This window comes from Pseudophryne corroboree, chromosome 10 (genome assembly GCF_028390025.1).
Source record: "Pseudophryne corroboree isolate aPseCor3 chromosome 10, aPseCor3.hap2, whole genome shotgun sequence".
Lineage (NCBI taxonomy): Eukaryota > Metazoa > Chordata > Amphibia > Anura > Myobatrachidae > Pseudophryne > Pseudophryne corroboree.
The window spans coordinates 112,660,514-112,685,671 of NC_086453.1; the positions used below are offsets into that span (position 1 = coordinate 112,660,514).

At 44.7% G+C, this 25,158-nt stretch overlaps 1 long non-coding RNA gene and 1 pseudogene across 1 annotated transcript in view; both read right to left on the reverse strand.

Annotated features, from left to right (window-relative positions):
- Positions 1-17,826, reverse strand: part of LOC134966842 (junctophilin-3-like) — a 44,045-nt pseudogene extending 26,219 nt beyond the window's left edge.
- LOC134966184 (uncharacterized) overlaps positions 1-25,158 on the reverse strand; it is a 155,902-nt gene that overhangs the window by 86,114 nt on the left and 44,630 nt on the right. The gene's annotated exons all lie outside the window — the stretch shown is intronic.

Here is a 25,158-nt window from a genome sequence, read left to right on the forward strand (position 1 = left end):
GTCCGGCAGTATTTCACCGGCTGTCGGGATTCCAGCATCAGTCTCCTGAACAACGCCGGGATCTCAACAGCCGGTATTTTAACCATACCTCCCAACTGTCCCGATTTTCGCTAGACAGTCCCCTTTTTTGGGACTGTCCAGCTGTCCCACCCACGGGCCGTAGTGTCCCGCGGTGGGGGAAGGGGGCAGTTGGGAGGCTCCTGCACTCGCTGCTCTGCTTAGCAGAGCAGCTGAGAATAGATGCTGTGCGCATGCTCACAGCATCTATTCACGAGTGACAGAAGGAGAGGGGATATGCCAGCACCTATCAGAGCGCTGGGCATGCCTCCTTCAGTGACAGACAAGTGAGGTGTGGCCTAAATTGCAGCATCGCCGCGAAGCCATGCCCCCTTTCCCGAGGCCACATCCCTTCTACAATAAAGAAAGTTGAGAGGTATGTTTAAACAGCATCCCATGGTAACTACTGCCCAGGCCCATAATGTGTGCAGTTACCGATTCTGTCCCTAACAACCCTTCATAGATCTCCTTCCTGGTCCAGTATGAGTACCATCAGTGGTAAAAGGATGGGTGCTATTTATTTACATGCCAGTGTGGAACTTTGGAAACCATTCTCAGACATGCAATCATGTGCATCTGGTGTGAATAGTGGAGCAGGAACTACCAGGGGAGGGCATTACACGGTGAAGGAGGTGAGGCACCTAATCCTTCTCCTTCTGCACATGATCAGTGAACCTGTGAAATTCACGGCAGCAACTACTTTTTTCAAACCTCAAACAAAATATCTAAAAGTCAATTTTTCCAGGTTTCACAGGAAATTTCATAATCGTACCCAAATTTCATATTAATCAGGAAAATAACAGCCACTGGAAACAGTGACTAAGAATGGAATAAAATGGATACAATTTAAAACAAAAATTGGAACGAATCTAAATGTTTTATGGACTCTGGTGCTCTGGTTAGCCACTAGGTGTCATCCTTTCCTATAATGCTCCAGCAAGTTTGCCATAATTACTGTTAGAAAATGACAATTTACCACTTTTTTTACTTGTTCGTCTTTGGTGTTACAAACTGTTTTAACTGGATTACTCATGCTAGTTTAGGAAAACTTAGTCAAAATCTTTAAATGTTAATTATTATGCAATTGTTGTTATATGTCACAATACAGATGTTTTTGTTTTTTTCTCATATAACCTAAAGCCAGAAAACTCGGTTTATTGTTATTATTATTATGTTATATATCGCCACCATATTACATTACCCTTGAGAACACAGTAGGCAAAGGCAATTCCACCGGTAACGGAATCACCTTTTTAACCACTTAACTGATTATCTCCCCCCAAAAAAAAACGCTCAGAAATTATCATTTTTTTATGAGTGAATTAGGTGAAGAACATGAATTTAACCCTATACAAAATGATATTAGTTAAAAAAAGTTTTGTTTTTTTAAAATTTGTTTTCAAACAACATCGATCGGTAACATTGCAACCATCAGAATATCGGTAACATCGTGACCTTAGGTTTTAGAGCCCAGACAGCTGCCAGGTACACAGGGGGGGGGGGGGGGGCTTGGGGGCGATGATTTACACTTACCAGCGTCTGCCATTGTCTGCAGCTGCTGGGGGGTGGAGGACCCTGCCGTACTGACCGATCAGCAATGATCGTCAGCACGGCAACACTGGGGGCTAGTTGCTGGAAGGCAGACAGCAGCAGCAGCGGAGGGAGGTTTCCTTTCCCTGTCACTGCTAACACAGTTTATCTGACTGGTCGCATCCTGTGCGGCCAGGTCAGATAAAGCACTTGCAGGCATGGTCGCATCTGATGCGACCATGCCAGGCTAGAGATTAAAGTGATAAATTCTGTTCATTGTACAAATGCCACCACTAATGTGAGCAAATCATCATAAGCCAACAGCCCATAATAAACCATAGAAATTACTATAAAAATAGCTTAACCGCTATCAGGGGCGGATTGGGTTGGTAAACCAGCCCAGGAAATTCCTGGAAGCAGCCCTATCTGAGGCAGTTGCGGCCTTCCTTGTATCTTTTGCTGCAGTTGCAATGCTGCTACAATGCCCTTACCTGGTGTACATCTGGGTGCATGAATGTGCAAGGATGGAGACCAGTTCAGAGTTAAGGATGACACCAAGGCAGTGAGCTTGTGGGGTAGGGTTGTTTGACGAGTTATCAACAGCGCTAGAGATATCAGCCTGGGAACTACTATTGGCCAGTGGAAAGTTTATTCTGTTTTGGAAATATTAAGGGGCTCATTTAGCAATGAGTGACAAAGCTTGTTTTGAATGTTAAATCTCATTGCGTATGATAAATGGTGCCTTTTTACCTGGACCTTCCACTGGATGGAATTAGAGAAAACTTCACAGAGTGGCAATATTGGATCCCAGAAGACATACTAGGGAGTTGAGGTCTCGGTTGGACCTCCCACTGGTGTACACTGGGCAGAATTTTGACCCAGCAAGCCTGTTCTGGGCTTTCCACTGGATGGATTTAGAGGAAAACTTCACAGAGTGGCAATTTTGGACCCTATTAGGGGGCTAATGACCTGGTTGGACCTCCTGTTAGTGTTTACCCAGCAGAAGTTTTACCTAGTGATCCTGTTGTGGGTTTTCCACAGGATGGATTTGGATGAAAACTTAACAGAGTGATAACATTGGGTTCAATAAGACATTGGGTTCAATGAAAACATTGGGTTCAGAGTGATAACATTGGGTTCAATAACATTGGGTTCAATAAGAAAGGGTTGAGGTCCTGATTGGCCCTCCTATTGGTGCATGTCAGACAGAACTTTGACACAGGGAACCTGTTCTGGGCCTTCAACTGGAAGGGATTTGGAGGAAAACTTTAATGACCTGAAATAACTGACTAAAATAATCATAAATCAATGAACTTAAATAACTGACAGAAATGGAGGTGGGAAGACAAAAAATGTTGTGTCCCCAAAAGCCTTGGAATAGCAACATTGTTAACAAAAGGAAAACTTTACACCCAGCTCACAATGTAACTCTTATTAATCTGCATTCAGCAGGTCCTTTCCCCTCTTCTATTACAGCTTTATTCCCAGGATTGTAGCACTGGGTCTTTCACAGCGGAAATGGTTGAAGCCCATATTGTGACCTTCCAAAAGCCCAGTAAGGACCCCTCTAACTGCAAGAATTACCTTCCCATAGCTCTAATACAGACTTAAAAACGTACGCTAAACTAATAGCTAATGGCTTGAACCCTTTACTCCCCACACCTGATACACTCAGACCAAATGGGTTTTGTTCTTGGTCGCCAGGCTCCTGATAATACTTGTAGGGTTTTTATAACTGGTAGAATGAGTGTCGTGTACTTCTTTTCCTCTCTCTTGATGCTGAAAGGCGTTCGATCATTTTCATTGGGGATATTTACGCAAGGTTTTGTACTCCCAGGTGCCATTGGAATAAGGAGCCTGGTGGTGGCAGCATTGTACTCGCCCACTTCACAGTGGGTGTTGCTATGATGCATGCTCATGCTAAGTAGTACGCTGGAATTTTTGCCGTTGTCTTGCACTATGCATTTTAAATTGGATTAAAAATGCATTAACCCTTTTGCTACTAAAGGAGTGGTGTGCTGGCTTATATGTAGGTTTCTGCATATACTGTGTTATTGATGAATTCACCGAGCACCCACAAGAGTGGATTGGAGATGTGTGCGATCTTTACTTGCTTCTTTTTCTCTCTCTCTTTCTCTCTCTCTCTCTCTATATATATATATATATATATATATATATATATATATACATACTGTGGGGCAAAAAAGTATTTGAACAGCCACCGATTGTGCAAGCTGACCCACTTAAAAAGATGAGAGAGGTCTGTAATTTCCATCATAGGTACACTTCAACTGTGAGAGACAGAGTCTGGAAAAAAAAACAGGAAATCACATTGTATGATTTTTAAACAATTTACTTGTATATTCTTGTGAAAAATAAATATTTGGACACCTACCAAGCAACAAGATTTCTGGCTCTCACATACCTGTTACTTCTTCTTTAAGAAGGTCTTCTATCCTCCACTCGTTACCTGTATTAATGGAACCTGTTTGAACTGGTTATCTGTAATAAAGACACTTGTCCACACCCTCAAACAGTCAGACTGCTACCTCTCCACCATGGCCAAGACCAAAGAGCTGTCTAAGGACACCAGGGACAAAATTGTAGAGCTGCAAAATGCTGGGATGAGCTACTCGACAATAGGCAAGCAGCTTGGTGAGAAAAGATCAACTGTTGGCACAATTATTAAAAAATGGAAAAAATACAAGATCACTGACAATCTCCCTCGACCTGGGGCTCCATGCAAGATCTCACCTCGAGGTGTATCAATGATCTTGAGAACGGTGAGGAATCAGCCCAGAACTACACGGGGGGACCTGGTCAATGACCTCCAGAGAGCTGGAACCACAGTCACAAAGGTTACCATTAGTAACACACTACGTTGTCATGGATTGAAATCCTGCAGCGCCCGAAAGGTCCCCCTGCTTAAGCCAGCACATGTCCAGGCCCGTCTAAAGTTTGCCAGAGACCATCTGGATGATCCAGAGGAGGATTGGGAGAATGTAATGTGGTCAGATGAGAGCAAAATTGAACTTTTGGTATAAACTCCACTCGCCTTGTTTGGAGAGAGAAGATTGATGAATGGCATCCCAAGAACACCATACCCACTGTGAAGCATGGGGGTGGAAATATCATGCTTTGGGGCTGCTTTTCAGCAAAGGGGACAGGACGACTGATCCGTGTTAAGGAGAGGATGAATGGGGCCATGTATCATGAGAATTTGGGCATAACCTCCTTCCCTCAGTAAGAGCATTGAAGATGGAACGTGGCTGGGTCTTCCAGCATGACAATTACCCAAAACACCCCGCCTGGGCAACTAAGGAGTGGTTCCGTAAGAAGCATTTCAAGGTCCTGGAGTGGCCTAGCCAGTCCCCAGACCTCAACCCAATAGAAAATCTGTGGAGGAATTTGAAAGTCCGTGTTGCCCGGCGACAGCCCCAAAACATGACAGATCTAGAGAAGATCTGCATGGAAGAGTGGGCCAAAATGCCTGCTACAGTGTGTGTACACATGGGCCAATATTTACTAATATTCGTGTTTGAGTCGGTTTGTGTAGTGTTTAAACTCGTTTTGTATCGGGTGCATTTTCATGCAACTTTTTGAATCCATATATGCAAAGTTACGAAGCAGTCGACTTTATGGTTTTCGTGTTTTCCGATGTCGATGCCAGTCGTTTTTTTTTGGCACATTTACGGCCGTCATTGTCGTTTGCGTACGTGTTTTTGTTGTATTTGCTGTTTTTTTTTCTAAGTTAAACACGGCAGGGTTTTTTTTTCCCGCGGCCGCATTTTCACTTTCAGTTTCGATTTTCATCCCTGTTCGTGATTGGTTGTGTTTCAGATGGTAGGAGTGTCTGTGCGCAACCATATAAATACGCCCCAAACCATCCGCACCTCGTGGGTTTAGTTAGTGGTGAGGAGGAGGGAGGTTGTGCTGTGGAGGTAGGTGAATTTGTGGTTTGGTGAGGAGTGTTGGTAGCGATTTCTGAGTGTGGTATTGTGTTTGAAAGTCGTCTTGTCATTCTTGTTGTCTTGTATTTTGTGGTTTTGTCTCATTTTTAGTCCAAGTTATTTTTCTTTATAGTCCCTTGTCAGTGTGTGTGTGTGTGTGTGTGTGTGTGTGTGTGTGTGTGTGTGTGTGTGTGTGTGTGTGTTGTGTAGTGGTAGTGGAGGAGTGTGTTGTTTGTGTTTTTTTTTTCTGTGTTAACTGTTTAGACACACAATTATGTGTGACTCAGAGCATGATTTTTTATACAGTGTCTGAAAAAAGCAGTACTACTCGTCGGCCAGTAACTCCTATCACATCTGATGATGATGACGCTGCGGAAGCAGGTAAAGTGTCCATTGTAGTATAGGGTATGCTTGTTAAGGAATGGACATAACAAAATTGCACTTTCATTAAAAGGTCCATCAAAAGAAGTATGGAGCAGCAGAAGTGGCACTTCTGTAAAACATCACCACAAAAAACCTGTGGGCGAAAAGAAAGCAAGGTCGTATGTCCCGGCACAAACACAGCAGGCTACCCCGCCACGAAGATTATCGTCCGTATGTTCTGTACCCCCACTCCAAATTTTGGACACACCTCCAAGACGTCATCCACACTCCCCTCATCTTGATTGTGAGTATCAAACTGAAAAAAATGTGTAAAATGTCAGAACATAATCAAAATCAATCATAACCGCATTAAGTCAAAACACATCAAAAACTAAAATACTTACCGCAGTAAGTAAAAGCTGAAATGGATTCCAAGCTAAATGGCCTTGTCCACATCCAGTAAAGATATGTATGTCCACTTGAGCCATACAGTATGACATTGGGTGTAAGATGCTGCAACAAAAAAGCATGTTGGTTTGTTTGCAAAAATTAAGGTTGTTTTTCCATATTTCACATGTGTGCTTGAGGTAACATTGCTAAATACATATAAAAACATTACTATGTTTGTTTGTACAAAGCTATAAGGTAACACATTATGTATTCCAATGTGTTTTTATGGTGGAGTATGTGTGAGCTACAATAAAAATAAAGTATTCGCTTTCCCAATTAAGTAACCAGACTCATTTGCCTCAAACAGGCATATGTATGTATTTAAGCTATGAGTGATGATGTTGCTAGCCAGAATAGTTGAAAGCAACAGTGAATGACATGTGTTCCATGTGTAGTGTTTTTTAAACAGTTCACAAACATGTGGATAGCTAACGGAGATTTGTTTAACATTTCAGCTTCGAGTCCTGGGAACAGCATCCCTCCGCGACAACACCAACACTGTGACATGGAGGAGACAAACATCTTAGAAATGCAGCCATTAATGCAAAGAATGAGTCCCCCAGCACCTGTGAGTACACCACCACAGCAAAGCACACCACTACCGCAACACAGCCCAACAACACCAGGAACACAAGGCCCTGATCAGGTGTTTTGGACTATTTGGGCTAGACAGCAGGCCACTAATGAAGATTGCCTGCGTAAGCAGACACAAATGTTTGCAAGCCTACCATCTCACCTCAGAAGAATATCAAGAAATCTGAGTAGACAAAATGAACAAACAACCAGAATAGGCAATACCATGGAACTCATGCGTACAGACATTACACAGGTCATGGGCAACTTACAGCGCATAATGGAAGAACAGCACAGACAACAGCAAAGTTATATGAGCATTTTTCAAAACAATCAAAAGATTAATGAAAGTTTATTCCGAATAGTAGACAATCAAAATGCTGCTACACGTGAACTCAATGCCACCCTCACTAACCTGAATGAAACACTCAGATGCATGCACCAACAGCAAACAAGCAGCAGTTCTGGTACGACTACTCCAAATATCACGCCAGTCTCATCACCACCAAGACGGTCCACCAGAGCACGACAACATGACAGTGCTAAAGGCAAAGGGCAGGACAAGCAGCCACCCAAAAAAACATGAAAAAAACAAGTTAGACATTTGTGATAAGTAACTCAAAATAGTTAGCAAGTGTTTTTGTTGCTAAAATAATATAACACTTAGCTCCTTGACCCTTTTTTCAACATCATTAATTATAAGTGGGCCAACAATAAACATAAATTTAGTACGCACATTTATTCATTGCCATTTTTTTTTTTGTATTGGAGGAGGGAAATGTTGATGGAGCCACACATACATGTTAGCAGGAACTAAACTGACCACTTGATTTTTTTCTAATCATTACTCTTTCTAGATTCCAATCATTCTCTTTGCCTGCAGATACAATAATTGCCAGCCAGGCAGAATGTCTTTAGCAGGAAGTAAACTGACCACTTGATTTTTTTCTAATCATTACTCTTTCTAGATTCCAATCATTCTCTTTGCCTGCAGACAATCCAAATTACAATGTTAGTGATACATATCTTAGCTATCTTATCTATACAACATTACAAGAAGAACACAATTGAGTTGCGTAAAAAGCTTGTAATGTGTTGCCTTTGTTTTGTTTGAAAAACATTGTCCAAATAAATGTCAGTATTGTTGGGACATGTTTGTGTGTGTTAAAAATTATTAAGAATGTTTTTACACGTGATGCTGAAACAAACAAATATGTAATTTTACAACAAAAAACACAAACTGTGTATAATAATGTATATGTGTGGCAAACTGTATATTTACTTAAACATCATCAAGTTTACAGCATCAAACATTAGGAAATAAATTATTCCTGATTACAGTAAGTTTGTGAGTATTAAATATGATGGTGCATCACACATAGGGACACATGTATTCCTCAAGGCTAACATATTATATGTTGAGGAGTGTTTTTTGGGAACACAGGTTCTCAAACTCGGCCCTCAGGAACCCACACAGTGCATGTTTTGCAGGTCTCCTCACAGAATCACAAGTGACATAATTAGCTCCACCTGTGAACCTTTTAACATATGTCTGTGAGTAATTCATACACCTGTGCTTCTACTGGGTTACGTGAAAAACATGCACTGTGTGTGGTCCTGAGGGCCGAGTTTGTGAACCTGTGCATTAGGACGTTACACACAATGATAAAGTGAAATACTAAATGGATGATGTGGGCTTGTAAGAAATTAGCACTGCAAGTTTACGATCACTTATCCAGACTTAATGCATGCCACTCATAATCTGTTGTTTTGAGATTAAAAATACACACAATACACATGCGACATTTGTTTTTCATATAGCGAGGGAATGTTTGTATGTGTCAAGGAGACAGACACATTCTGAGTAATGGTTTTTGGTTAAAAAGGCAAAACATCTATTTATGATTACACAACAAATGAAATAAGCAAAACAAGCTTACCTTAGAAATAGCGATTGATGATCTGTTGCCTAACCTGCCTCCCTACATCAGTACTCCAAGTATCACCAGATGTCTCTAATTCCTCTGCTTGCTGGCTGCTTTCTTCCTCCTCCTCCTCCTCCTCCTCCTCAACATGTGGCAGATGTTGTTGCAAACACATGTTATGAAGAAAGCAGCAGCAGAACACAATTTGAGTCACCTTGGAGGCACTATACAACAAAAGGCCACCAGACTTATCCAGACACCGAAACCTAGATTTCAGCACACCAAAACATCTTTCTATCACATTCCGCATGGACTTATGTGCATGATTGTAATTGTGTTCAGCAGGGGTATCAGGTCGGGACAATGGAGTTAGAAGCCAAGAGAAACAGCCATATTCTTCATCACCTAAAAGACAGATATAGTAACGAGATTCATGTTAAGATACAGCAACACATAAGTAACACACTGTGGGGCAGATGTATTAACCTGTAGAAGGCATAAGGAAGTGAAAAACCAGTGATATGTGCAAGGTAATAAAGGCAGCAGACAATCTGTTCCTAAATGTTCATTTACATATTGGAGCTGATTGGCTGGTGCCTTTATCACCTTGCACAGATCACTGGTTTCTCACTTCCTTATGCCTTCTACAGGTTAATACATCTGCACCTGTATTTGGACAAAGTATACGCAGGCCTACACATATCAAATTACATACCCAGCAGCCATCCATCTGGCATTTGTCCGTTCTCAAACTTATCAAAGAGAGATGACTGACTGAGGATGAAGGAGTCATGGCAGCCCCCAGGGTAACCAGCAACAACACTCATTATTTTGAGATTTGCATCACAAACCACCTGCACATTTGTGGAGTGTTCGAAATGGCGGTTTGTATATATGTGCTGCCTGCCCCTAGGTGGTCTCAGCTGAATGTGTGTGCAATCTACGGCTCCAAGCACATTGGGCATGCCAGCCAGCTCATAGAAATCTACCCTGACGGCATGCCACTGAGACTCCTGGGTAGGGAAGCAGATTGAGGCCTCGATGTGGGGCTGCAAAACAGCCAACACCTGTGTGTACATTTTAAAGAACAATAAACATGAGAATTTAGGACAGAACTGGCCACCGAGAAATTAAAACAAACACAAAACAGAAGAGGTCGTTAGGTATACATCACCTGTGTTAAGATTCTTGAAAATGAGGGCTGTGAGATTCCTATGACATCCCCAGACACAGCCTGAAAGCTGCCAGTAGCCAGAAAGTGCAACACAGCCAGGAGTTTGTGCAGGCCTGAGACAGGGCGAGAGCGTGCTGTCTCAGGGTCTATGCCCAGTTTGACAAGGTCATACAGACAGAAAATGTTGTTACGATTTAGACGGAACATCTGTATGACCTTATCATCGGACAATGCGTTCAAGTTTAAACGGCCCCTAAAAAAACTAGGCCTGCGCAGCCTCCGCGGAACCTGTACAACCTGCTGACCATGTTCAGTTTCTTGGCCCTGGGTACTTACAGGCTGATGTCTGAGTCTGAGGAATCCCACAGCACACAAAAGATCACTGGCCCACAGTCCTGCTGCCATTTCTGAGTGTAGGTGTATTGAAATGGGCCTAACATCCTTTTATAGGCATCCTAATTCAGGTGTGAGTGATTTTTTATTTGCAACACATGTAAACACGACTGAAAAAAGCAGGTCTATTTTTTTGCCGCTTTTTTTAACGAATCGCAAAAAAATACGACCGCATTTGAGCACTCAGAGACTAACACCCAAATACGAATGAATAGTGAATTCCCGTATTCTATGAAATAACAGCCGCGTTTGACCGATGGTCTATTCATTCGTATTTCGGAACGTTGTCATTCAAACCATTACGAATAGACCAGACACTGCCGAGATTGGTGCTTAGTGAATTCCCGGATTGGGACTTAGAAAAAAAAACACAAAATCGGCCAAACTCGGATTTTTAGTAAATACTGGCCATGGTCAAGAACTACAGGAAACATTTGACCTCTGTAATTGCCAACCGAGGTTATATTACAAAGTATTGAGTTAAACTTTTTGATTGTCCAAATATTTATTTTCCGCAAGAATATACAAATAAATTGTTTAAAAATCATACAATTTGATTTCCTAGGGTTTTTTTTTAGATTCTGTCTTTTTTTAAGTGGGACAACTTGCACAATCGGTGGCTGTCCAAATACTTTTTTGCCCAACTGTATATACAGGTATATATAAAAGTACATATAGTGTGTATCCGGTGTGAGTAAAAAAGGGGACACTCCTTATCTGGTACAGACTTTCTTTGATCATAAGACAAATATGGGAGCATAAAAAAGAAGACAAATATATCATAGTGCGTACAGTTTTCATATAGTTATCATACCATTGTTCAACATAAAACCAGTTGTATATTAAAAAACCTTTTAAGGATAAGCAAATCCTACAATTTCAAATCCACAGCCAGGAAAATTAAAAGGTTTTTCACAAGTTTTAATACAACACATAAAAACAAATGGTAAATTTGCAAGCGTACAAGATAAAAGATAAATAAAGCTTATCTATCCATATAGGAAATTGGGTACATCTAGTTTTCCATAGGTATCCATAGAAATGGTAAAAATGCAAACGTACAAAAGATACAATTTAAAAGGCTTATCTGTCCATAAAGAGGTTCAGGTACAGCAGTTCCAACGCGTTTCGTCAGCAATTAGACTTCATCATGTCACCCGCACCCTACACACGGAGAGATCTGTGTTTAATTTTTAAGCAATCTAGTCAGATTGCTTAGAATTTAAGCACGGATCTCTCTGTGTGTACCCCCCTTTAGTCTTTAAGCATGACACTCCGTTGAAGTAGTAGAAGCAAATAGCAGAGGCTGGTTCGGCTTTGAGGATACAGTTACTAAGTACCAGCAATAGTAATTAAATCTTTAAGCATAGCACAGTTAAAACAGGAGAAACGAATAGCACAGGCTGTTTAGGCTTTGAGAATACAGATACCAGCAATATTAACGAAAGGGCCCCATACACTAGTGCGATATTACACGTTTTCGTGCAATTGCAACAAGTTCCTGAGATGGATAGCATGAAAAATGTCAAATTGCATGTACTTTTCTTGCGATTGCGCGCTCCCGTGTGTCACCCATCGCAATCGCAGATCACACGTGCTGCAAGTGAGATTTATCTCAATAGCATGTAAATAGGTTTAATAACATTAGATTGCCTGAGATAAATCACATGTAAAAATACACTCAAGTACGAAATCACAATTGCAGGCCCCCCCGGGAAGCTCCCGGCCAGATTGCAGGAAAATTGCATGGAAGTCATTGCTGAGATACATCTCCCTAGTGTATGGGGCCCTTAAGTCCTTAGGAGCTAATGTCTTCTCCATTACATTCAGCATCTATGACCACACTTCTACATTAACCTGTCAGCTTTTAGACATTCACTTTGACATACAGTAAGCACGTTAGCATTAGAAAATATACGTCTGCATTATCTTCCTTAGCATTTAGGAGCACACCTCGGCAAATAACCTGCCAGAATCTGGAGATTCATTTTGACATAACCAAATCTTCGTTTGCACTGACATTAACATATCAACATTTGAAAATATACATCTGCATTATCTCACTCAGGGGTCTGTTTACTAAGCCTGGGATGTAGATAAAGTTGCTAGAGATAAAGGGGCTCATTCCGACCCGTTCGCACGCAGCGGTTGGTCGCTGCGGTGCGAACGGGTCCAGAATGCGCATGCGCGTGGCCGCACTGCGCGTGTGCGATGTTACCCGGCGACAGGGGTCGCCGGGTTACGTTGCTTCCTACGAAGAAAGCAGTCGCAGAGCCAACCGGAAAGAAGATTGACAGAAAGAAGGCGTACCTGGGCGGATCCGGACCACTGGAGACCGTTTTCGGGGAGTGAAGAAGAAAACGCAGGCGTTTCCAGCAGAACGGAGGGCGGATGTCTGACGTCAAAGCTGGCCCCAGCATCGCAAAGATCGTCGCACAGGGTAAGTATGTCCAGGCCTAGTCTACTTTTGCTTTAAATTTTTTTAGCTTAGCAGGGCTGCACAAGCGATCACAGCCCTGCTAATCTAAAATACACTCCCCCATAGGCGTGGACTAGTTGATCGCAGCAGCAGCAAAAAGTTGCTGGCTGAGATAAACTCGGAATGACCACCAAAGTATCAGCTAGCTATTGTTTTGCAGCGCTGCGATCAGAGAGTCGCCGCCTATAGGGGAGTGTATTTTTGCTTTGCAAGTGTGCGAACGCATGTGCAGCCGAGCGGTACGAAAAAATTTGGTGCAGTTTCTGAGTTGCCCAGAACTTACTCAGCTGCTGCGATCAATTCAGCCTGTCCGGGGCCTGAATTGACATCAGACACCCGCCCTGCAAACGCTTGGACACACCTGCGTTTTTCCAAACACTCCCAGAAAACGCTCAGTTGACACCCACAAACGCCTTCTTCCTGTAAATCTCCTTGTGATCGGCTGTGCAAATGGATTCTTTGTTAAATCCATCGCTCAGCAACGATCCGCATTGTACTAGGGATGTGCACTTGAAATTTTTCGGGTTTTGTGTTTTGGTTTTGGGTTCGGTTCCGCAGCCGTGTTTTGGGTTCGACCGCGTTTTGGCAAAACCTCACCGAATTTTTTTTGTCGGATTCGGGTGTGTTTTGGATTCGGGTGTTTTTTTCAAAAAACCCTAAAAAACAGCTTAAATCATAGAATTTGGGGGTCATTTTGATCCCAAAGTATTATTAACCTCAAAAACCATAATTTCCACTCATTTTCAGTCTATTCTGAATACCTCACACCTCACAATATTATTTTTAGTCCTAAAATTTGCACCGAGGTCGCTGGATGACTAAGCTAAGCGACCCTAGTGGCCGACACAAACACCTGGCCCATCTAGGAGTGGCACTGCAGTGTCACGCAGGATGGCCCTTCCAAAAAACACTCCCCAAACAGCACATGACGCAAAGAAGAAAAAAAGAGGCGCAATGAGGTAGCTGTGTTAGTAAGCTAAGCGACCCTAGTGGCCGACACAAACACCTGGCCCATCTAGGAGTGGCACTGCAGTGTCACGCAGGATGGCCCTTCCAAAAAACACTCCCCAAACAGCACATGACGCAAAGAAGAAAAAAAGAGGCGCAATGAGGTAGCTGTGTGAGTAAGATAAGCGACCCTAGTGGCCGACACAAACACCTGGCCCATCTAGGAGTGGCACTGCAGTGTCACGCAGGATGGCCCTTCCAAAAAACACTCCCCAAACAGCACATGACGCAAAGAAGAAAAAAAGAGGCGCAATGAGGTAGCTGTGTGAGTAAGCTAAGCGACCCTAGTGGCCGACACAAACACCTGGCCCATCTAGGAGTGGCACTGCAGTGTCACGCAGGATGGCCCTTCCAAAAAACACTCCCCAAACAGCACATGACGCAAAGAAGAAAAAAAGAGGCGCAATGAGGTAGCTGTGTGAGTAAGCTAAGCGACCCTAGTGGCCGACACAAACACCTGGCCCATCTAGGAGTGGCACTGCAGTGTCACGCAGGATGGCCCTTCCAAAAAACATGTAATGACTGATGACGGACCTGCTGGACACTGTCAGCTCAGCAGCACCGCAGACTGCTACAGTAAGCTACTATAGTAGTATGTATAAAGAAGAAAGAAAAAAAAAAACCACGGGTAGGTGGTATACAATTATGGATGGACGAGCGACTGCCGACACAGAGGTAGCTACAGCCGTGGACTACCGTACTGTGTCTGCTGCTAATATAGACTGGATGATAAGGAGATGAAATTAATATATATATATATATATATATATAATATCACTAGTACTGCAGCCGGACAGGTATATATATTTATTATGTAATGACTGATGACGGACCTGCTGGACACTGTCAGCTCAGCAGCACCGCAGACTGCTACAGTAAGCTACTATAGTAGTATGTATAAAGAAGAAAAAAAAAAAACCACGGGTAGGTGGTATACAATTATGGATGGACGAGCGACTGCCGACACAGAGGTAGCTACAGCCGTGGACTACCGTACTGTGTCTGCTGCTAATATAGACTGGATGATAATGAGATGAAATCAATATATATATATATATATATATATAATATCACTAGTACTGCAGCCGGACAGGTATATATATTTATTATGTAATGACTGATGACGGACCTGCTGGACACAGTCAGCTCAGCAGCACCGCAGACTGCTATAGTAAGCTACTATAGTAGTATGTATAAAGAAGAAAGAAAAGAAAAAAAACCACGGGTAGGTGGTATACAATATTATATATATATTATATACAATTATATATATATATATATATATATTAAACTGGTGGTGACTGGTGGTCAGGTCACTGGTCACACTATCAGCAACTTGCAAGTAGTACTCCTAAGCAGACAATCACAATATATATTATACTGGTGGTCAGTGTGGTCACAATGGCAGTGTGGCACTCTGGCAGCAAAAGTGTGCACCGTACGTTATATGTACTCCTGAGTCCTGCTCTCAGACTCTAACTGCTCCCCACTGTCAGTGTCTCCCCCACAAGTCAGATAATATACAGTCACACTATCTATCACTTCAGCAAGTAACTAGTACTCCTCCTAATGCTCCCCAAAATTACTACTGTGTCTCTCTCTACTGTCTCACTCTCTTCTCTATAAACGGAGAGGACGCCAGCCACGTCCTCTCCCTATGAATCTCAATGCACGTGTGAAAATGGCGGCGACGCGCGGCTCCTTATATAGAATCCGAGTCTCGCGATAGAATCCGAGCCTCGCGAGAATCCGACAGCGGGATGATGACGTTCGGGCGCCCTCGGGTTAACCGAGCAAGGCGGGAAGATCCGAGTCGCTCGGCCCCGTGTAAAAAAACATGAAGTTCGGGCGGGTTCGGATTCCGAGGAACCGAACCCGCTCATCCCTACTTTGTACCCATGCGATGCGCCTGCGCATTGCAGTGTATACACATGCTCAGTTCTGACCTGATCGCAGCGCAGCGAAAAAACCTAGTGTGCGGTCAGGTCTGAATGAGCCCCTTTATCTCCATCCAAGGCTTAGTAAATAGACCCCTCAGTATTTCAGAGCACACTTTTGCAATGACCTGTCATCATTTGGAAATTCACTTTGACAAAAATACATTAGCATTGGAAAATGCACAACACCATTGGAGAATGCAAGGCTACCTTAAGGGGAAGGGAGGTGACACAAGTGATTACATCTTTGTAGCACTGGAAGCAGGGTGCCTACCCCCTATACAACTGTTATTCAGGGGCACACCAGAGTAGCCTACCTACTTTTTTAATTATAATGCAGAGGCACTCAAGAAGTAGGGAGCTTACCCCCTTTACAACTGTTATGCAGGGGCACACCAGAGATGTGGGGAGCCTACCCCCTTTATTTGTTCCCCATAAGCAGAGTCTTGCAGAGGAGGGGTTACAGCGATATCTCACCCCAAGCTGCAGCGCTTCTGCCACCTCTGACAGGCTCGACCTCTTTGGCCCTGCCCGGGATGATGCGCAATGCACTGGGCTGCATCCTTGTACAGGGGCCCGCTGTCTGGCTGCCTCCTTGTCCAGCCGGAGGTGTCCTCTATCCTCCGGTAGAGGTCTCCGGTCTGCACCATCCTCCGGACCACCAGTCAGTCAGGGGTCCTCAACGGGTCCTTGTTCCTGGTGAGTGGGGTTTCCTCCGCGTTGCCTGCACCCTCCATCACCGGCTTTCCTTCTCCACTGGCTCCTGTTCGGCTGTGGTGAAAAGGGTGAAGTCTTCCGGTTCTCCAGCCGCTCCTCCTTTTCCACGCAGCAGTCGACCCTGCTTGTCAGATGGTCCTCCGGTCTTCTCAGCGGGCAGGCACAGCGTAATGCAGCTCCTCTCTCTGCGCCAGTCACTACTCACGAGGTTGATGCTAGATCCAAGTGGCCTAAGGGACCTTTCACATCAGGAGGAGGAGCCACGTCACAAGGGGGAGGAGCTAGGCCAGCAAGATAGTTCCTCTACTATCCACGCCACCAACTATTACCTTTAGTAATCAGGTGGCGAGCGAAGCGGAGCGGAGTGAGCCACCGAGCCCAAAGCATGGCGAGCGAAGCGAGCCCGCAAGGGTACTTTTCAGGTACCCTGTTCGGCCGTAGCTCCTCCCCCTGGTGACTTGTCTCCTCCCCTAGTGACGTCAGAAGGTCCCTTCTCCCACTCCGATTTATAACCAACCCTACTCACGATCCTGGCAGGCGGCTCGACTGAGCAGCAGACAGTCCCCAACGTGCATACCTGGTCTCCTGGTTCCCGGCAGGTGACTCCACACCGCAGCTCTTCCTGCCAACATCTCAGGAGGTGACATAAACTGGCCCGTGTGCAGCAATGTATGTCACTGCAGGCTTCTCCCCTCCCTTTGAATTATTAACTATAGCACAAAAAAAAGTAATAGCAAATGATGGAGATATTATATAATATTATTTTAACCTGGCTTATGCAGCATTCTGGCACCCACTCTGTCAGGACTGGCCAAACAAGCTGGTTACCACCCCAGGCCAGAGCTTGGCCGCAGAGCTGACAATCACTGCACAGTGTGGAACTCTTATTTCCGTCTGAGTAGGTCTCCGTGCAGTAGCCATCCTGCAGACCATTCGTCCAGGTGCCCTCGTACTTGTCCCCATTGCTTGTGCACTCCTGGACCCAGTAGCGCACTTTGAAGCCGTTGGCCCACTCGCCCCGCTACAGCCACTTGCACTTGCTCTCCACACCAATGCCGTGCTGCTTGCACTGTGCACAGGTGCCCTGGCAGGTGTTACTGCTGGGCCAGGTGTAGACCCCCAGCACCTCAAAGCCATGTGACCAGGAGCCGGTGTACTCATCCTGCCCCTTTGAACCTGTGCGGATGGTGCAGATGCCGTGCCCATGAGCCTTGCCATCCACCCAGCCGCCACAGTAGGTGCCGACAACGTCAAAGCATTCGCCCGTCATTCAGGGGAGCTGGGTCAGGGCTGGCACTCCTGCCGCAGGAGACTCTCCGAGGAGGGCAGTAGCTCCTGTGTGCCGGCGGCGGCATGCACTATCATTCCATGTCCAGGGGCATGCCGCGGGACACGGGAAGATAATGCATGCCGCTGCCAGCACACAGGAGCTACTGCCCCGCTCGCAGCCCACTCACAGCTCAGATCACCTGGCCATTCCCAGGCCGGCCCCGCAAGCATCATCTCTACTCACCCTGTCTCCCGCCGTCCAAACTTACTAATACAGAGCTGAGTGGGGTCCGGAGAGTCCTCGTTTCACTGAGGAAAATGGGGCTGCTCTTGGAGTTGCCCCGGGTAAACAGCAAGTGGGCAGGGCTGGGGCTTTGTGTTACGGGAGGCGATTGCCCTGATCGCCCCGTCTAAATCTGCCACTGGTCCCAAATGGCTGCACCATGTCAGCCATGCTGTGGCTTAGGGGGCATTGCGTCCGATGTTGCTGACATAGATCTGCACATGCACAGATCGCCAAATATCAGAGATGTATGTAAACCGGGTATGGCTGTCTAAGTCGACCTGGAAAAGGTCAACACGGAAAATGTTGACATGACATTTTTTACGTTTTATGTGCCGTTCACTCTGTAAAGTGACCGGGAACCCCAGTTAGTGCGCTGCTTCGCTTGCCATGCTTCGGGCAAGGTCACTATTCCCAGTCATAGTCCATGTGGATCGTAAAGTATAAAAAAAGTTAAAAAAGGAACAAAATTGTAAAAACTCCATGTCGACCTTTTCCTGTGTCAACCATTCACGTCGACCTTTTGTCCATGTCTATCTAATTCCTGTCGATCTAGCATCCGTAAACCAGTAAGCCATCAGGTTTGTTTACATCTCTGAATTAGGCTGTTAGTACATGCTGTAAAATGATAGATAGAATCTTCCAAAGGCCTTGATCCACTGGGTTTTTTTTTATGTGTTCTTTTTTATTATTATTATTATTATTATTATTTAAACTGACTATATTTGTAACAAATCTTTGTAATTAAGCTGATCCTTCCGCATGAAAAATGCTGCAAAATGTTTGTCCCGCTGTATTTTCTTTTAATTCTTTATTTTTGGTGATTTAAAAAAAATATTTTGAAACCTGTATGCTTTTAGTTTGTGGCTGTGAGCATTGAGGGATGACTGTTAGCTAATTAGCTGTATACTGGGGAAAAGGACACTGGGGAGCTGATACTGGAGAAAAGGTCACTACAGAGCATGACAGTTGCAGCTGCATACTGAGTACAAGGAAATGTATACCGATCATTAGCGCTGTATACAAAGAGTATGGTAACTACAGATGTGAGGGCAAGATTGAGCCACTCATAACCTACAGTGAGCTCCCTTGCGACAGTCGTGATCACATTTTGAAATGTGTACAGAAAGCAACGTCTTTGCCTGTATTTTCCAAGGTTATAGGGGTCTATTTACTAAGCCCTGGATGGAGATAACCACTCACTAACCGCTCCTTCTCTGTGTCTGCCTCCAGAACCACCTCACACCCTTCCATCCTTCCTGTTGATGTCCGTCAGTGTTCTGTCCTAGGCCCCCCTTCTGTTCTCCCTGTACACCTCTTCCCTGGGTGCGCTCATTAACTCCTTTGGCCTTCAATACCACCTCTATGCTGATGACACACAACTCTACCTCTCATCTCCTGATCTGTCCCACTCTGTCCTCTCTCAGGTCTCCAGCTGCCTCTCTGCCATCTTCTCCTGGATGTCTGAGCACTCTCTGAATCTCAACATGGACAAAACTGAACTCATTATCTTTCCCCCAGCCAGAGCAACACCCCCTACCAATATCTCTATCACTGTTGACAACACAATCATCTCCCCCGTTCCCCAACTCTGCTGCCTGGGCATCACTCTTGACTCCTCCCTTTCCTTTGCACCCCACATCCAAGCTCTGGCGCAATCCTGTCGGTTCCAGCTACGCAACTTTGCTCGCATCAGGCCATTTCTCTCCCAGAGTGCAACTAAACTTATCATCCACTCACTGGTCATCTCACGACTCGACTACTGCAATGTTCTCCTCACTTGCTCCCATCTCGCTCCCCCTCAAATCTGTCCTCAACTCCTCAGCTAGGCTCATCTTCCTCTCCCGCCGCTCCACATCTGCCACTCCCCTTCGACAAAATCTACACTGGCTCCCATTCCCCTACAGAATCCTCTTCACACTCCTCACCCTCACATACAAGTCCATCTCTAATTTCACTGCTCCCTACATCTCCAACCTCCTCTCCCTTCATACTCCCTCTCGCCCACTATGGTTGGCCGATGACTGTCGCCTCTCCTCTGCCCTGGTCATTGCTTCCCATGCACGAGTTCAAGATTTTGCCCGTGCTGCACCCCTTCAGTGGAACACGCTCCATTAGATTCTCACCGGCCTTGCAAAGCTTCAAACGGGCACTGAAAACCCACCAATTCATCAAAGCATACCCCTCTGATGCATAACCTAGTCCTTAGGCTGCTCCTCCATCCCCCTGCCCCATGCCTTGAACATCTCTGCTTTGCTTGCATACTGCCATCAGGCTTCCTCCCACTTGCTTGCACCTCATGTCATCTGTCTGTCGCCCCTCCCCACTAGATTGTTAGCTCTTCAGAGCAGGGCCCTGTTTCCTCTTGTTGTCAAAGCCCTCTTCTCGACACATTTCACTCGCAGCTCTCTCCTACTCAGCGACCATCTTTACCTGCTTTTTCTCCTACTGGTAAAGGCTCATCTCTATCTATGGCCGCCAGCCCCAAGTAGTACAATGATTACTCCCTCGCTACTTACATCTAAGCTGTATTATTATTATTATGTTTTGAGAATTGTGATGCTCTTTGTTACCTGTACTCTATTTTTGTAATTTATTTACTGTAATGCTAAGTTTTGTCTCCCTGTACTGTCCTTTGTACAGCGCTGCGAAACACTTGTGGTGCCCTATAAATAAAATGTAATAATAATAATAACAACAATAATAATAATAATAATAATAATAATAATAATAACGTGGACAGAGATGAAGTACCAGCCACTCAGCACCTAACTGCCATGTTACAGGCTGGGTTTGAAAAATGACAGGAGCTGGTTGGTTGGTATTTTGGGCCTAATTCAGGCCTGATCGGTGCTGTGTGTTTTCGCACAGCAGCCGATCAGGTTTGAACTGTGCATGCGCCGGCGCATGCCAGACAGCCGACGGTCGTCTCAGCCCTGTCAATCAGGCAGAGGCAGTCGCTGGGTGGGCCGGTGGCATTTGGCCGCCGTTTAGGGGGCACGGTCCGGGAAACGCAGGCGTGCCCGGACCGTGCGGAAGGTGGTCCGCGGTGGCTGCGTGATGTCACACGCAGCCGCTGTGACCCTCACGGCAACAAGTAGCTCCCTGCCAGCGCGCAGGAGCTGCATTGGTAGGGAGCTACTCCTAAAGTACTAAAGCATCGCCGCTATGCGATGCTCTTGTACTTGTGCGGGGGGTGCAGGACCTGACATGCTGGGCGGACTAGCCCTGTGCTGGGCATCCCACCACATGTCTGTGTGACTGATTGTAGATGTGCTAAATTTAGCACATCTACGATCAGGTCTGAATTAGGCCCTTTATCTCTGTCCAAGGCTTAGTAAATAGACCCCTTTAGTCTGGTAGAGCTTAAGGGGGGTACACACGGAGAGATCCGTGTTTAAAATCTAAGCAATCTAACTAGATTGCTTAGATTTTAAGCACAGATCTGTCGTGTGCATGCCCCCCAGCGATAGCGTTGCGCAGCCCCGCGCGTCGCTATAGCTGGTGCTAGATTGGCCTGCATGCAGGCTCAATCTAGCGGGTCGCTCACTTCAGCGCTGTGTGAAGTGAGCGCCCCCCCTCGCTCAGCACACACCGCGCTGTGCTGAGCGGGGGAAGAGATGTGTGCTGAGCGGTCTGTGATAAGATCGGTCAGCAAACATCTCTCCCGTCAGTACTGGCCTTTACACTCTAGCTGTTGTTGTGAGTAATCAAGGTAGCACTGCAACCACAAACAATGAAATATGAGATGTAGATACATTGCACACAATAAGATGGCTCATGCTTTCATCTGCTAGTAATATACTGTTCTTCTACATAACTGCTTAAAATGCTATATGTTTTCAACAGTTGTTATGTTCAGATATGTTCCCCACCAAAACACAGAAATCACAACCCTTGGTAGAAAAAAAAGAAAAATAACTGAACCCTAACCTTTGGACTATCCCAATACGTTTTTGCAAGTTTCACCCGTTTCACGCAGATAGTTTGCTATCATACAGTGCTCGAAAAATTGTGCTTTTCCCGTGCATTGTAAAAATGCTTAGTTCAAAAGTAGAGCAACGTATTAACTTAAAATGTCTAGTTAAATTTAACAAAACGCCCTCCAAATCTTTCTGTATGCTAACTGAGGCTTACGGGGCAGATTGTAGGCCACATGCACGTGTGTTTGACTGGCACAAAAAAAATGTAGTGACGGCCGTGAAGATGTTTAAGATGAACGTCCCAAAAGGCTTGGCACATCAAAAACAATGTGGAAAAGATTGAGAAAATTGTTCGCATCTGAATGATAGCAGAAATGGTAAACATCAAAGAAACTATTAGACAAGTTTTGCACCAAGATCTTAACATGACAAAAGGTTGTGCTAAGATGGTTCTAAGGCTTCTCACTGCCGAGCAGAAAGAAAATCGAAATCGACTTTGTACAGATATTTTGAAATAAATTCCAGTGGATTTGCATTTTTTTTTTAGATAAAGTTATTTCCTCGTAATGAAATATGGATCTTCCAGTACAATCCTGAGACAAAATACCAGTCCATGCACTGGAAAACACCATCATCACCAAGAATGAAGAAAGCACGTCAAAGCAAACCCAAGTTCAAAGCCATGTTAATTGTTTTCTTTGATACCAAGGGTGTTATTTTGGCAGACTGTATAACAGAAGGTGCAATCAACATTACTACAAAAATGTTCTAGAAACTTTGTGGAAAGAATCAAATGGAAGAGGCCAGAGTTGTAGAAAAATGGTTTCATCCTCCATCAGGACAGCGCACCAGCCCACACAGCTCTCGCTGTGAAGCAGTTTTTGGCCGAGAAACAGATTGCAGCGTTAGAACACCCTCCATACTTGTCAGGCCTTTGCATGTGTGATTTCTTTATTTTCCCTCAAATTAAATGTGTACTCAAGGGAACGCCTCTTGCATGAGTTACTGAAGTAATAAACAAAAACAAAGGAGCTGTTGAGACAGCTGACCAGTGTCAACCTGGGGCATGAAGGGCCCACTGGGGGAATACAGTGGTAAGGGCCCATGTTTAAGGCTGTGGCCAGTCTCCAGATGGGGTGTGGCCAGCCCCCACATTGGTTTGCCTGACCCCTCTAGGAGGAGGAGAGGCCCACCTATACCCCTATGGGCCAGTCCAACCTTGCAGCGCCGGGATCCCGACCGCCGGAATGCAGGCAGTGGAGCGAGTGCAAAAGAGCCCCTTGCAGGATCGCTGCCATCACAGTTGTGCACTATTTGTACTCCCTCCAGGGGTGTCGTGGACACCCCAAGAGGGAGAATAGTTATAGGTATCCCGACAGCCGGGATATCGAATGCTTCCCTAGAGAAAGTACCAGCCAACCAGCTTTTGACATTTTTCAAGCACAACCTATAAAATGTCAGAAGCTGGTTGGCTCTCTCCAAGGCTTGTTACATCTCCCCAAAAGTACTATTGTATTTAAATATATTTTTCTTATTTGGACTGTAACAATTTACTTTTCACAACAACATTTTAGAGCTCTCCTGTCTTCTTCCTATTAATTATTGCTAAACATTGATTTTATTATTATTACCAGTAGTTATTTATATAGCGCACACATATTCCGCAGCGCTTTACAGAGAATGTTTGGCCATTCACATCAGTCCCTGCCCCAGTATAGCTTACAGTCTATGGGGGTCATTCCGAGTTTATCGCTAGCTGCTTTTGTTCGTTGTGCAGCGATCAGGCAAAAAAACGGCACTTCTGCGCATGCATATGCGGCGCAATGCATATGCAGCGCATGCGCGTTGTGCTATTACAACGAACGTTGTAGTTTCACACAAGGTCTAGCAAAGCTTTTCAATCGCACTGCTGACCACAGAGTGATTGACAGGAAGAGGGCGTTTCTGGGTGTCAACTGACCGTTTTCAGGGAGTGTTCGAAAAACGCAGGCATGCTTGGAAAAACGCAGGCATGGCTGGGCGAACGCAGGGCGTGTTTGGGACGTCAAAACAGGAACTGAACAGTCTGAAGTGATCGCAAGTGCTGAGTAGGTCTGAAGCTACTCTGAAACTGCACAAAATAACTTTGTAGCCGCTCTGCAATCCTTTCGTTCGCACTTCTGCTAAGCTAAAATGCACTCCCAGTGGGAGGCGGCATAGCGTTTGCACGGCTGCTAAAAACTGCTAGCGAGCGAATAACTCTGAATGACCCTTTATGTTCCCTACCATATGTGCACGCACACACATTCACACTAGGGTAAATTTTTTTGCTTGGAGCCAATTAACCTACCAGTATATTTTTGGATTGTGGGAGGAAACCAGAGTACCCGTAGGAAACCCACGCAAGTACAGGGAGAATATAACAAACTCCACACAGTTAGGGCCATGGTGGGAATTGAACCTATGACCTCAGTGCTGTGAGGCATTTTACATAGTTTTTTTCTTTACAGTACAGATGAGGTTTTGTTTTCAAAATAGGTTCAGAAAAAATTATATTCTTTTTTACTAAACAGGGTGCTAGTATATTACATTTAGCCACCATATGTGCATGAATATTTTTATTGCACCTTAAAGTACATTAATGGTAATATGGCAAAAGAGAAGTTTATTAGCGCAAGTATCCAATCACGATTTTTCTAAAATAAGGACAGTGATTCAATATAGCTCCTGACAGTTGTAGCTATCATGTATATATATATGGTAAGTGATAAAGGTATATGCCTACTAATAGATGTTTTGTCCAGTACTGTGTTGTATATTATGATCCCTGTAAGACATGTAAACAGGCTACATTTGCAGACTGACTTGTCTTTTGATGGTCAAGTGCCAGGTATTTGCCATGCCATCCCATATTACTGGTGTAAAGCTGATGCAGCTAGACCATATGCAGGAACAGCTAAACAATGGTGATTCAGACCTGATCACTGGGCTGCTAACGTTTTTGTCCTGCATTCAGATAGTCGGCGCCTCCAGGGGTAGTGTAAATTCGCTGTGCAACTATGCGATCCCATGTGTACGCCGAGCTGCAAAAATCCACTGTGTGCAGTCTCTGCGCAGCCCAGGACTTACTCTTCCAGTGCAATGAGAA